The 12,193-nt window shown below is 46.8% G+C and overlaps 1 long non-coding RNA gene across 1 annotated transcript in view; it reads right to left on the bottom strand.

The window, feature by feature from the left end:
- The window catches only part of LOC146056311 (uncharacterized), a 488,478-nt gene extending 476,584 nt beyond the window's left edge, over positions 1-11,894 (bottom strand). Inside the window, exons 1-2 of the long non-coding RNA XR_014469129.1 lie at positions 11,297-11,894; positions 10,892-11,083 (exon numbers count right to left, since the gene is read on the bottom strand). This is a non-coding gene — a long non-coding RNA (uncharacterized LOC146056311). The remainder of the gene's footprint in view (positions 1-10,891; positions 11,084-11,296) is intronic.
- Between the last annotated feature and the right edge of the window lie 299 nt (positions 11,895-12,193).

Raw genomic sequence — 12,193 nt, 5'->3', positions numbered from 1 at the left:
TATCCTACTAGTATGACATGTATATATCATTATACCATACTTGTCTACTTGCTGGCTGCCCTCTCCGCCAAAGGGGGGGGGGGGCGGGAGTCAGACAGCTCTCCGGGAGTGTTTCCCCTCTCCCGGCCATTCCAGGAGGGTAGGCAACCCTGCATTATACTAAGGGAGTGTAACAATGTAATAGGAGAAATGAAGCCATGTAAATGATGGGGCCTACACACACACGTAGTGAGGTTAGATCTCTCAGCACAGATCACTAAGCACAGATCTCTCACTCTCAGCAGACCTCAGTAATCTGTCACTGCCCATGTTCTCAATAGAGAGAACGCAGGAGATGACCAGATATATACTGCGTGCAGTATCTGCATCTCCTAGTGATAGCGACATATGGGGCCACGCATCGCCATGGACCCCACACACACAGTGATGCATGCTTCATTTCTAGGCAATCTAGTCAGATCACAGAAAATAGGCCACAATCGCTCGGTGTGTGGCCCCATTAGAGGGATCTCACATCACTGTACACTGGGCTTCCTGTAGGGGGCCGTCCTTGTCAGGTCACACCCACAGTATCAGCACTCTTATTGGTCCAAAGAGGAATCACACAGATAAATGTAGTCAGTAAGGGCCAGTAACATGGTGCAGGCGCCAGATAGCAGCAGGCCAGGGAATAATGAGAGGACTTGTACATGGCAAACGTTTGTGTCTTTACAATAACAGTCACTGATCAACGTTTGTTTTTATAGGATGATCTACAAGAAGCGGGTGGATGTCAGCTTCCTATGGCAGGAGGAGGAGCAGGAGGAAGACGATATGCCCAGCATGATTATATAACCTGGACATCGGACTCACTGAGCCCTTAACATCAGCTGTCCCGTAACCTGGGAACTTGTTTAAAAAAAAGTTTACAGTTGATTTGACTTCTGTCAGTTAATTGCATCAAACTTAATCATTAAAGTTTGTGCAACATTGTTAAAGCCTGTCCTGTTGACGGCTCATCCCCCTAAGCCAGTCCTGTTGACGGCTCATCCCCCTAAGCCAGTCCCGTTGACGGCTCATCCCCCTACCCAACCTGTCCCGTTGACGGGTAATCCCCCTACCCCCAATCTCTGTCTTCACAACTCCCTCTCTCCATATCCAGCAAGTCTGAAACCTAATTTTGCTGTCACTGTCTATGGAGTCATTTGGTCGCTGAGCGGCCTCTATATGATTCTGTTGTTGTCACCAATAAAAAGCCTGACAAGCCGATCAGTGTCTGATGTGTTATTTCCCACTAATGTGAGTGTTCCCATTGTACTACTGTACTGGTCTGACCTATATCCATGTGGTAAATAGCTGTGGGAATGTAATGTGTAATTAAAGTATATGGTAGGTTGGGGCAGTACTGTGGGCTATGAGGATCTGCACAGCTACACTAATGGTGCCCATACACGCACCGATCCCGGCGGTGCGATGCTATGTGATGGGGTGCGCGCTCCCGCGGCACCTCATCGCACAGTACAAAAAGTATGTGCTGCACATACTTTTTGTACTAGCTTTTTATCGCATCGCATGCACAAGGCATACGATGCGATGTGTCCTAGTTATGCACAGAACGCATGCCGGGATCGGTGCGTGTATGGGCACCTTTAGCCCCATATACAATGTGATCTGGGTGGGATCATACCACACAGGATTGCATACAGTTTGTGCAACTGTTATTTTAAGGTTAAAGCCAGTCCCGTTGATGGCTCATCACCCTACCCAAGCCTGTCCCGTTGACGGCTCATCACCCTACCCAAGCCTGTCCCGTTGACGGGTAATACCCCTACCCCCAATCTCTTTCTTCACAGCTCCCTCTCTTCCAAGTTTGAAACATAATTTTGCTTTTACTTTCTAAGGAGTAATTGGGCCTGTTTAGTGGCCTCTAGTGGTCACAGGTGGTACTTCATCTTAGAGGTGAGGTATTCAGCCTTTTCTATATAGAGATATTTGATATGTGTAATAAATATACAAGCACATACAGAAATTATTATACACTAGCTGACCCGCCCGGCGTTGCCCGGGAAACCCTTGGGGTTTCTTTATTTCCAAAATTACTGAAAAATGTCATCTTACAATATGCTGTGCCAAAGACCTAAGATTGTAATTTGTTATAGATTCCACCATAATGTTAGAATGTGTTTGCATTGATACTCAATGACGGCAATGAAATCAGGTTTGGTGTTGTTGTTTGAAACACAACACTCCTGAGTTGATAACTTGTATGTGTTGATGAATTCCACATCCACTCCTGAGATTTAGCACCTACTGTATGACATATCCTCCAACATCTGAGGGTCAGAAATCGGTACAAAATCAGAAAGGGACCTGGCCACACCTCCATTTCTATACTTTCAAATTGTACAGTTTCTAGGGTGTGTAATTACAGGCGCTGAGTGCGAAGGGACCGGGGTGGGCGTTACTTACCCCGCCATAATTAATTAAAAATTCACTGCTCCCTGCCACTGCCAGGTCTGGGGATCTGTAAATCACATGCACCGGGCATCTCTACCAAACAGTGGGGCAGCCCCTGAGTGTGGGAGCAGGTCCACGGGCCTGGCCACATGATGTCATGACGCGACGCACGCTACCCGCACCACTGTAATGCCCCACTGGGAATGGGTGCAATGGGCCAAATTCTTCCCTACACCCGCCGAGCCAATCCACTGATCCAGCCATCACAATCATCAATGGGTGCATTGATAAGGTTTGAGTGTAAGAAGTTGAAGAATAAGACTGAGAAAAAGAATTGCCATGTTACAAAGTGTACAATTTACTCAATAAATCGTGAAAAAAATGTAAGTGTACATAGAAGTACAATCAAGTTATAAAAGTAGGATTAAAAAATAAGTTCTGATTCAAACTGATAATTGTTTGGATGGGGTGGGTTGTGAAACAAATCTATAGGTGGGCGTATGGATATTGTGGGCATAATTGGTGTTTGTTACACCTACATGGGGCCCTCAAATTGATGGGATTTTCACTACAGTGTCACGGTCACATTGTCACCATAGGGGGATTCCCAATTGTGGTCCAGGTGGTCTTTTAGGGACCCTTTACAATCCTGTAGGTCTCTTCTCCTTGAGCTTATGGTCTCCCTTAATGATAGTCAATCACTGAGGGAGACCATAGGCTCCAGGAGAAGAGACCAACGGAATTGTAAAGGGGTCCCTAAAAGACCACCTGAACCCCAATTGGAAATCCCCCTACGGTGACACTGTAGTGAAAATTTCTCATCATCTGGGTACCCCCTGTAGGTGTACCAAACACCAATTATGCCCACAATATCCATACCCCCTCCACCTATAGATTTGCTTCGCAACCCACCGCCATCCAAACAATTATCGGTTTGAATCATAATTTATTTTTTAATCCTACTTTCATTTCTTGATTGTACTTCTATGTACACATATTTTTTTCATGATTTATTGAGTAAATTGTACACTATAACATGACAAATCTTCATCTCAGTCTTATTCTTCAACTTCTTACACTCATAACATTCAAACAAATGCATGCAGCGCTCATGCCCATCGACCAAACATTATCTATGAACCAAAAGAGTCTGGGAAACCCTTAAGGCAGAGCAGTGCCTGATATCCAGCTGACTAACAGGGTGAGTGCAGTGTACCCATTTTGTATTGATCAATGGGTGCATTGGCCAGGACAAAGATTTCTCAGTGCAACTGGAGGACTGGAGAGACAGATATGGGGAACAAAGAAGAAATGGTACATTAGGTACAGTTTTTATTTGCCGGTACAGACTGTTAAATAAACGGCAAATTATTTTTTATGTGTTCTGTGTGTTTGTGTGTGTTGTACTGTTTTTGTGTGTGTGTTGCAATGTATGTGGTTTTGTGTGTTATATTGTATGTATCTGTCCAATGTGTAAGTGTGTGAGGTGTGCTATGTATATACAGTATGTGTGTGTTGTGTCTTTGTGTATCTGTGCAAAGTTTAAATGTGTGTTTTGTGTGTGTTGTACTGTTTTTTGGGTGTGTGTGGTGAATGTGGGTGTGTGTTGTGCTGTTAGAGGTATGTTATGTGTGTGTATCTGTGCAATGTTTAAGTGTGTGTTCTGTGTATTGTACTGTTTTTGGGTGTGTGTTGTACTGTGAGTTGTGTGTTAAGTGTGTGTGTTGTGTTGTGTGTATATCTGCCGAATGTGTAAGTTTGTGAGGTGCGCTACGTATATATATGTGTGTAGTGTGCTGTGCATATCCTGGCAATGTTTAAGTGTGTGTGTTCTCAGTGGCGTAGCTTGGTTTGGGGCGCCCCCCCTGCGTTAATGGGGGGGGCGCCTCCCCCCCTCCCCGCCGGCCTCCCTACCCCCGCCGTTAATGGGGGTGCGCCTCCCCCCCTCCCCACCCCGGGCGCCGGTGCCACCCCCCGCCCCCCCCCATCGCCGCAGGCTTACCTGTCTGCGCGTCCTGGCTTCAATTAATAATTCTATGCCGACGGACCACGATAAAATGGCCGCCCCCATACCCCAAACAGTTTCAGAGAACTGTCTGCTTCATGGGGCGGCCATTTTATCGTGGTCCGTCTCCATAGAATTGATTGAAGCCAGGAGTTGTGTGTTTGTTGTACTGTTTTTGTGTGTGTGTTGTAGTGTGTATGGATTTGTATTGTACTGCATGCGGTGTGTTTCCAGCAATTTCAGCCCCTATCTCCCCCGTGTGTACACAGCTTAAGTGTGTGAGGTGCTCTACGTATAAATGTGTGTGTTGTGTGCTATGTGTGCGTATGTGGTGTACTGTGTGTGTGTGTGTGCGTGTACAATGTGTACGTGTGTCTTATGTGTGGTCTATGTATATCCTCAATTATTTCCTAATTGTTTAAAGCCTTCACCATAATGTTAGAATGTGTCTGTCATACTCAATGACAGCAATGAAATCAGGTGTGGAGTTGTTCCTTCGTCCACGGTTTCCCAGATCGTCGATCTTTTCCCCAGATCATCAATGAAGGAAAATTAAAACTTGGTGTTTTTTAAAATTCTAAGTGGAAATTTCCCAAAAACGGCTTCGAGGTGCACACCACCGGGTCCAGAGGTATCTTGTTGCCAAATTTGGTGTCTCTGAGTGCCACGGTGTGTCCGCAATGCGACGGACACGCACGCACGCACACACACACACACGCACACAGACTCTTCAACTTATTATATAGATTAGCCACCATATATAACCAGGAGGAATAACTTTAAGTGGGGGCAGGACGGAGACTGTGTACAGACCAATTGTTCTAAATATACAGTTTATTCATTGGCACAAAACAGTTAAAATTAAAAAAGTGCATTAAGAAAAAGTGAATAGAAATTGGAGCTGTGTGTCCGTGTCGCTGTACACTTATACAGTGCCCGTGTCAGCAGATTTCCACATACACAATTTTCTTTAATAACTCATTTTTCCATAGGATTCAATGTTAAAATGGACTGAGTCCATTTTAACATAGAATTCAATGGGAAAAGGGGTCCTTTTCATACCCCTACTATCCAAGTGGGCATGGAGTTGGATATAAACCTGTGGCGAGTGTAGCGAGCCACCGAGCCCGAAGCGTGGCGAGCGTAGCGAGCCCCCGCGAGGGGACACAGAATACCGTCCCCTCGCGGGGCTCGCTTCGCTCGCCACGCTTCGGGCTCGGTGGCTCGCTACGCTCGCCACAGGTTTATATCCAACTCCATGCCCACTTGGATAGTAGGGGTATGAAAAGGACCCTTTTTTCCCATTGAATTCCATGTTAAAATGGACTCAGTCCATTTTAACATTGAATCCTATGGAAAAATCGGGTCATCGCATCGCATCGTCGTATGCGATGCGATATCGCATCGCATCGCATCTGATTGTATGCCTTAACTTAAGGCATACAATCAAAAAATCGGCAGCCCAGATACTACATAAGTACCCAGGTCATTTGGTCCAAAAAAGCATTAGGTCGAAATGGTCTAGCTCAACATGGGGTTTTGTACTTTTTTTTTTTTACCCGAATGCCGACACAGTCAACATGGACACAGGATTAAGTGCACCGCATCCCCTCGCATGTCTGGCTGTGCTTGGCACTCTATGTTATTCTCCCACCACACCCTAGTGCAGGCATTCCCAACCACGGTCCTCAAGGCACACCAACAGTACAGGTTTTAGTGATATCCAGGCTTGAGCACAGGTGACTTAATTAGTACCTGTGATTCGGATTAATCCTTCTGTGCTGAAGCCTGGATATCACTAAAACCTGCACTGTTGGTGTGTCCTGAGGACCGTGGTTGGGAACGCCTGCCCTAGTGGATGGTAGGGCATGAAATTCCGCCTGTCGGCACATGTCGGCTCAAAAAAAACCCCAAAAATCCAGTGAAAAACCCAGTCGACCTAGACCATGTTGACCTAATGACCTGTCGACCTAGACCCATGTCGACTTTGCAGTATGTCGACCTGATGACTGTCGACCATCTGATATCGCTGATACAGGTTAATAGATAGAGGTTATCAATACGCACGGCCTGTAATTGGTATAGCTATCTCACCCCTGCATTACTATATTAAGTATCAATTGGTAATGGGGGAGGCGCACCCAGGAATATGTATTAGACTTGGAAGCAAAGAAAGATAAAGTATTCCTACAAGGGGCAATCTAGGTTAGCATATATTAATGTTCTGATTAATGTTATAGGTACATTAATAAAGTGACCCAAGAAAGTGACCCAAGAAACAGAGAATTGGCTAAAACATGACCTTTATTGATTAATTTATTAAGGACAGCGAAATATTAAAAACATAAGTGAAAAGTGATAAATGTGAAATAAAGTGCATTAGAAAAAAAATTCAAATAAGTCTGTTACGTGTGTGTTATCGGTCATAGCATGTGTGTCTGTAATACTGTTATTAATCTCCACGCAAATATCAATTATTGCTCTAATTAGGCAGTCTTGTAAATTCATCATCAAAGGGACATGTGCACGTTTCAAGATGACGGGTGCAGCAAAATTGTTAGGAATAAAGGTGCGTACACACGGGGCAATATGATCGCTAGCAATATATTGCTCAGCAATCCTATTGCCCAGTGTGCCGTTTTCATCTGCGACCAGAGATGGTCGCAGATGAAAATTTAAACACTGCTGGGTGAAGAGGCAGGGGATGTCGCTGGTCGGAGGAGCATGCTCCTCCGACCAGCGACCATTCAGGGGCTGAAAACGGGAGCGCGCACCCGGCGATTTATCGCTGGTGCACACTCCAATCACTGGCAATATGGTCGCTCAGCGACCATATTCCCAGCGATTTCAGCCCCTATCGCCCCCGTGTGTACACAGCATAATTGCCCCCGGATGACGTCAGCAAACCGGGACCAGGGCGGTCTTTTCGTATGGGCTTAATGGGCACTTGCTCTGGGGCCCTAGGTGTATAAGGGCCATACTCTGATAGCTGAGGATCCCCTTTTTCCAGGGATACCAGAATTTTGAAAATCGGCCCTGGGGAAATGGAGATATCCAACTTCAAAGCAGCAGTCCACATCTGACCTGTTAATTGCACTTCCCAGTCAGAATTCTCAGGTTCTCTCTGACTTAAGGTGCCCATACACGTCTCGATCCAGGCGTGCATTTTGAGCTTAAATAGCACGCATCGCATGCCTTGTACATGCGTTGTGCATGCAATGCGATGAAAAGCAAGTACAAAAAGTATGTGCAGCACATACTTTTTGTACAGTGCGATGAGATGCCGCGTGAGCGCGCATCTCAAAGCACACATTGCACCCGCCGCATTGGAATGTGTATGGGCACCTTTAGAGTTTTTCTGAGGAGGGGAGAATAGGCAAGGGTCCCAGTGCATTGCTTTGCCCAGGGGCCTACACTGCTGTTACGACGGATTCAGTATGAAATCCCGGCGGTCGGGATCCCGGCGTTCAAAATCCCGACGCCGGAATCCCGACTGCCGAAATCCTGACAAGGGGGGCACGTGGATCGCCCCCCCCCCCTTGCGGGTTCGCTGCGCTCGCCACGCAGCGGGCCCGGTGCCTCGCTACGCTCGGCACGCTAATTTATTCTCCCTCCAGGGGTGTCGTGGACACCCACGGAGGGAGAAAGTGTCGGGATTCCGGCATCGGGATTCTGAACGCCAGGATTCCCTCCAACGGGATTTTAACTGCATCCCGTTAAGACGGCCCTGGCCGGGACTGAACCGTTTCAAAGTCCCGGTGCGACCCTGCATTTTGCGATGTGAAAGCTGTATCAGTGTGTCCGGTCATGTACTTTGACTATTCATGATCCAGCACTGAGATTGACTTATTTGTGAAGGCAGGAGAAATATTTTCATGGTCGCCAACCATCAAAGGATTTCTCCTGCAGCAGTGGAATACGAGGGCAAGTGTCTTTGTTACACATCCCCTTGCATTGTAGGGAGGGGAAACGGTGGGAACCAGTATTCGGCAGGACGGCCTCTCTAGCAATCAGGCACATCCCCTGGTGTTACTGTATAATGTCCCATTCCCAGCAGTCACCTCTCCGGTCACATCCCTCGGTGCTCCTGTATAATGCCCCATTCCCAGCAGTCACCTCTCCGGTCACATCCCCAGGTTTTACTGTATAATGTCCCAATCCCAGCAGTCACCTCTCCGTCACATCCGCCAGGGTTACTGTATAATGCCCCATTCCCAGCAGCCACCTCTCCGGTCATATCCACCGGTGTTACTGTATAATTTCCCATTCCCAGCAGTCACCTCTCTGGTCACATCCCCCTGGTGATACTGTATAATTTCCCATTCCCACCAATCACCTCTCAGGTCACATCCCCCTGTGTTACTCTATAATGCCCCATTTCCAGCAGTCACCTCTCTGGTCACATCCAACGGTGTTACTCTATAATGCCCCAATCCCAGAAGTCACCTCTCTGTCACATCCGCCAGGATTACTCTATAATGCCCCATTTCCAGCAGTCACCTCTCTGGTCACATCCAATGGTGTTACTCTATAATGCCCCATTCCCAGCAGTCACCTCTCTGGTCACATCCAACGGTGTTACTCTAAAATGCCCCATTCCCAGCAGTCACCTCTCTGGTCACATCCCCCGGTTTTACTGTATAATGTCCCAATCCCAGCAGTCACCTCTCCGTCACATCCGCCAGGGTTACTGTATAATGCCCCATTGCCAGCAGCCACCTCTCCGGTCACATCCCCCGGTGTTACTGTATAATTTCCCATTCCCAGCAGTCACCTCTCTGGTCACATCCCCCCCCCCGGTGTTACTGTATAATTTTCTCATTCCCAGCAGTCACCTCTCTGGTCACATCCCCCCGGTGTTACTGTATAATGTCCCATTCCAAGCAATCACCTCTCCAGTCACATTCCCCGGTGTTACTCTATAATGCCCCATTTCCAGCAGTCACCTCTCTGGTCACATCCAACGGTGTTACTCTATAATGCCCCATTCCCAGCCGTCATCTCTCTGGTCACATCCCCCGGTGTTACTGTATAATGTCCCATTCCCAGCAGTCACCTCTCTAGTTACATTCCCCTGATTTTACTGTATACTGTCCCACACCCAGCAGTCACCTCTCCGGTCACATCCCCCGGTGTTACTGTATAATGTCCCATTTCCAGCAGTCACCTCCAACAGTGTTACTGTATAATTCCCCATTCCAAGCAGTCACCTCTCTGGTCACATCCCCCAGTGTTACTGTATAATGTCCCATTTCCAGCAGTCACCTCTCCGGTCACATCCCCTGGTGTTACTGTATAATGCCTCATTCCCAGCAGTCACCTCTCTGGGGTTACTGGATAATGCCTCATTCCTGTATAATGTCCCATACCCAGCAGTCACCTCTCCGGTCCCATCTCCCAGTGTTGCTGTATAGTGTCCCATTTCCAGCAGCCACCTCTCAAGTCACTTCCCCCGGGGTCACTGTATAATGCCCCATTCCCAGCAGCCACCTCTCCGATCACATCCCCCGGTGTTATTGTATAATGTCCCATTCCCAGCTGTATCCTCTACGGTCACATCCCCAGGTGTTACTGTATAATGTCCCATTCCCAGCTGTATCCTCTACGGTCACATCCCCCGGTGTTACTGTATCATGTCCCATTTCCAGCAGTCACCTCCCCCGGTGTTACTGTATAATTCCACATTCCCAGTAGTCACGTCTCTGGTCACATCCCCCGATGTTACTGTATAATGCCTCATTCCCAGCGGTCACCTCTTCGGTGTTACTGTGTAATTCCCCATTCCCAGCAGTCACCTCTCCGGTCACATCCCCCGATGCTAATGTATAATAACCCATTCCCAGCAGTCACCTCTCTGGTCACATCCCCTGTGTTACTGTATAATGTCCCATTCCCAGCAGTCACCTCTCCGGTCTCATCCTCCGGTGTTACTGTATAATGTCCCATTCCCAGCACACACCTATCTGGTTACATTCTTCTGATGTTACTGTATACTGTCCCATACCCAGCAGTCACCTCTCCGGTCACATCCCCCGGTGTTACTGTATAATGCCTCATTTCCAGCAGTCACCTCTCTGGGTTTACTGGATAATGCCTCATTCCTCTATAATGTCCCATACCCAGCAGTCACCTCTCCGGTCACATCTCTCGGTGTTACTGTATAATGTCCCAATCCCAGCAGTCACCTCTCCTTCACATCCCCCGGTGTTAATGTATAATTTCCCATTCCCAGCAGTCACCTCTCTGGTCACATCCCCCCCGGTGTTACTGTATAATTTCCCATTCCCAGCAGTCACCTCTCTGGTCACATCCCCCCGGTGTTACTGTATAATGTCCCATACCCAGAAGTCACCTCTCCGGTCACATCCCCCGGTGTTACTGTGAAATGTCCCATACCCAGCAGTCACCTCCCCCGGTGTTACTGTATAATGACCTATTCCCAGCAGTCACCTCTCCGGTCAGCAGCTGGATGATTTTGTTGGTGAGTTTCAGGATCTTATGGTCATTGTCTCTCTCATTTATCAATGAGTGAGGTTAAGGCACAGTCTTGGAATCCTGGGTCCTGATCCCTCTTCTGAACACATAGGGACGGCTGCTGCTGGGTGTCTCACATTCACCGTCCTTCTTCGGTGGTACATAATCCTAAGTGAGGAGAAAAAGTTAAATCAACTGCACTGATGGTATAGCAGCTCTCATAAATGCAAAGGTTCTGAGGGGTAAAAAAGAGCGCTGGGATAAGTTTATACGAGTGACACCTGTAAAGTAAAAATGTATTAGTAAAATAATGTTTACACTCCTTTTGGAGGATGTGAGGTGAGAGAGGGAGATTGTCGAGCTGTCCCTACTAACCCTAACCTTACAGAGGCAGCGGTATTCCTCAGCTCAGTTGCTGTCCGCTTCTGGGTGGAATCTTCTGTTGCGGCTTTGGTCCCAGGACGCGGCTTGCTGACGTCAGCGACTGGCGTGTCGGTACTTCGGGCAGCAGCAAGACGGCTTCTCCTCTCCTTTTTTTTTTTTTTTTTTAATTCTTTTTTATTGGTATTTTTTCACAATATAATCACATAACATAAATATGCATATTCTGCATTAACATTTAACACATATATTCCATTCTCTCATATTAAATTTGATCGACATATTTTACATATCTTTACGCGGCATCATATATATCCATATTTTCCCTTAGGGTCTATCTCCCCTAGGGGGAACAAGAAAGGTGGGATTGTTTTACCTTTTGGTCTACTATTTCTCCCTTCTATAGGTTGGGGGTTTCAGTGTGTATCTGTATATATATTTTTTTTTTTTTTTTTATGTGATGTGTGATTGTGCTCATCTTATTTATTTTATTCTGGGGCCTGGTGTATATTGTGTTTAAGAAGTGTTTACTTATGTGTCTTTATATTCCTATCCCCTCCCTTACCTCCCCCCTCTTTCATATTTTTTTTTCTTGTGATTTGTGTGATTGGCCCATAGTGAACTTATCCGCCCCCTCCCCCCTCTCATCCCCCCCCTCACCTCCCTTCCCCTCCCTTTAGTGTTTTTCCCCCCTTCCCTCCTCCTCTTTCTTCCATTTTTTTTTTTTTTTCCATATGACCAACTTTCTATAGGTTTTTTTTCCCATCTTTCTTTTTCTTTATTTTCCCTCCTTTTTCCCCTTTCAGGGGGTCTATTTGCCCTATTTCTCTTTTCCCCTTTCCTTCCTATCATTTTCTTTTATTCACTTTGTACACTTTTTTGTATCCATCTCCTCCT

This window comes from Crinia signifera, unplaced genomic scaffold, assembly GCF_055691185.1.
Source record: "Crinia signifera unplaced genomic scaffold, ASM5569118v1 HAP2_SCAFFOLD_79, whole genome shotgun sequence".
Classification (NCBI taxonomy): domain Eukaryota; kingdom Metazoa; phylum Chordata; class Amphibia; order Anura; family Myobatrachidae; genus Crinia; species Crinia signifera.
This window is presented reverse-complemented; position numbering and strand designations above follow the sequence as displayed.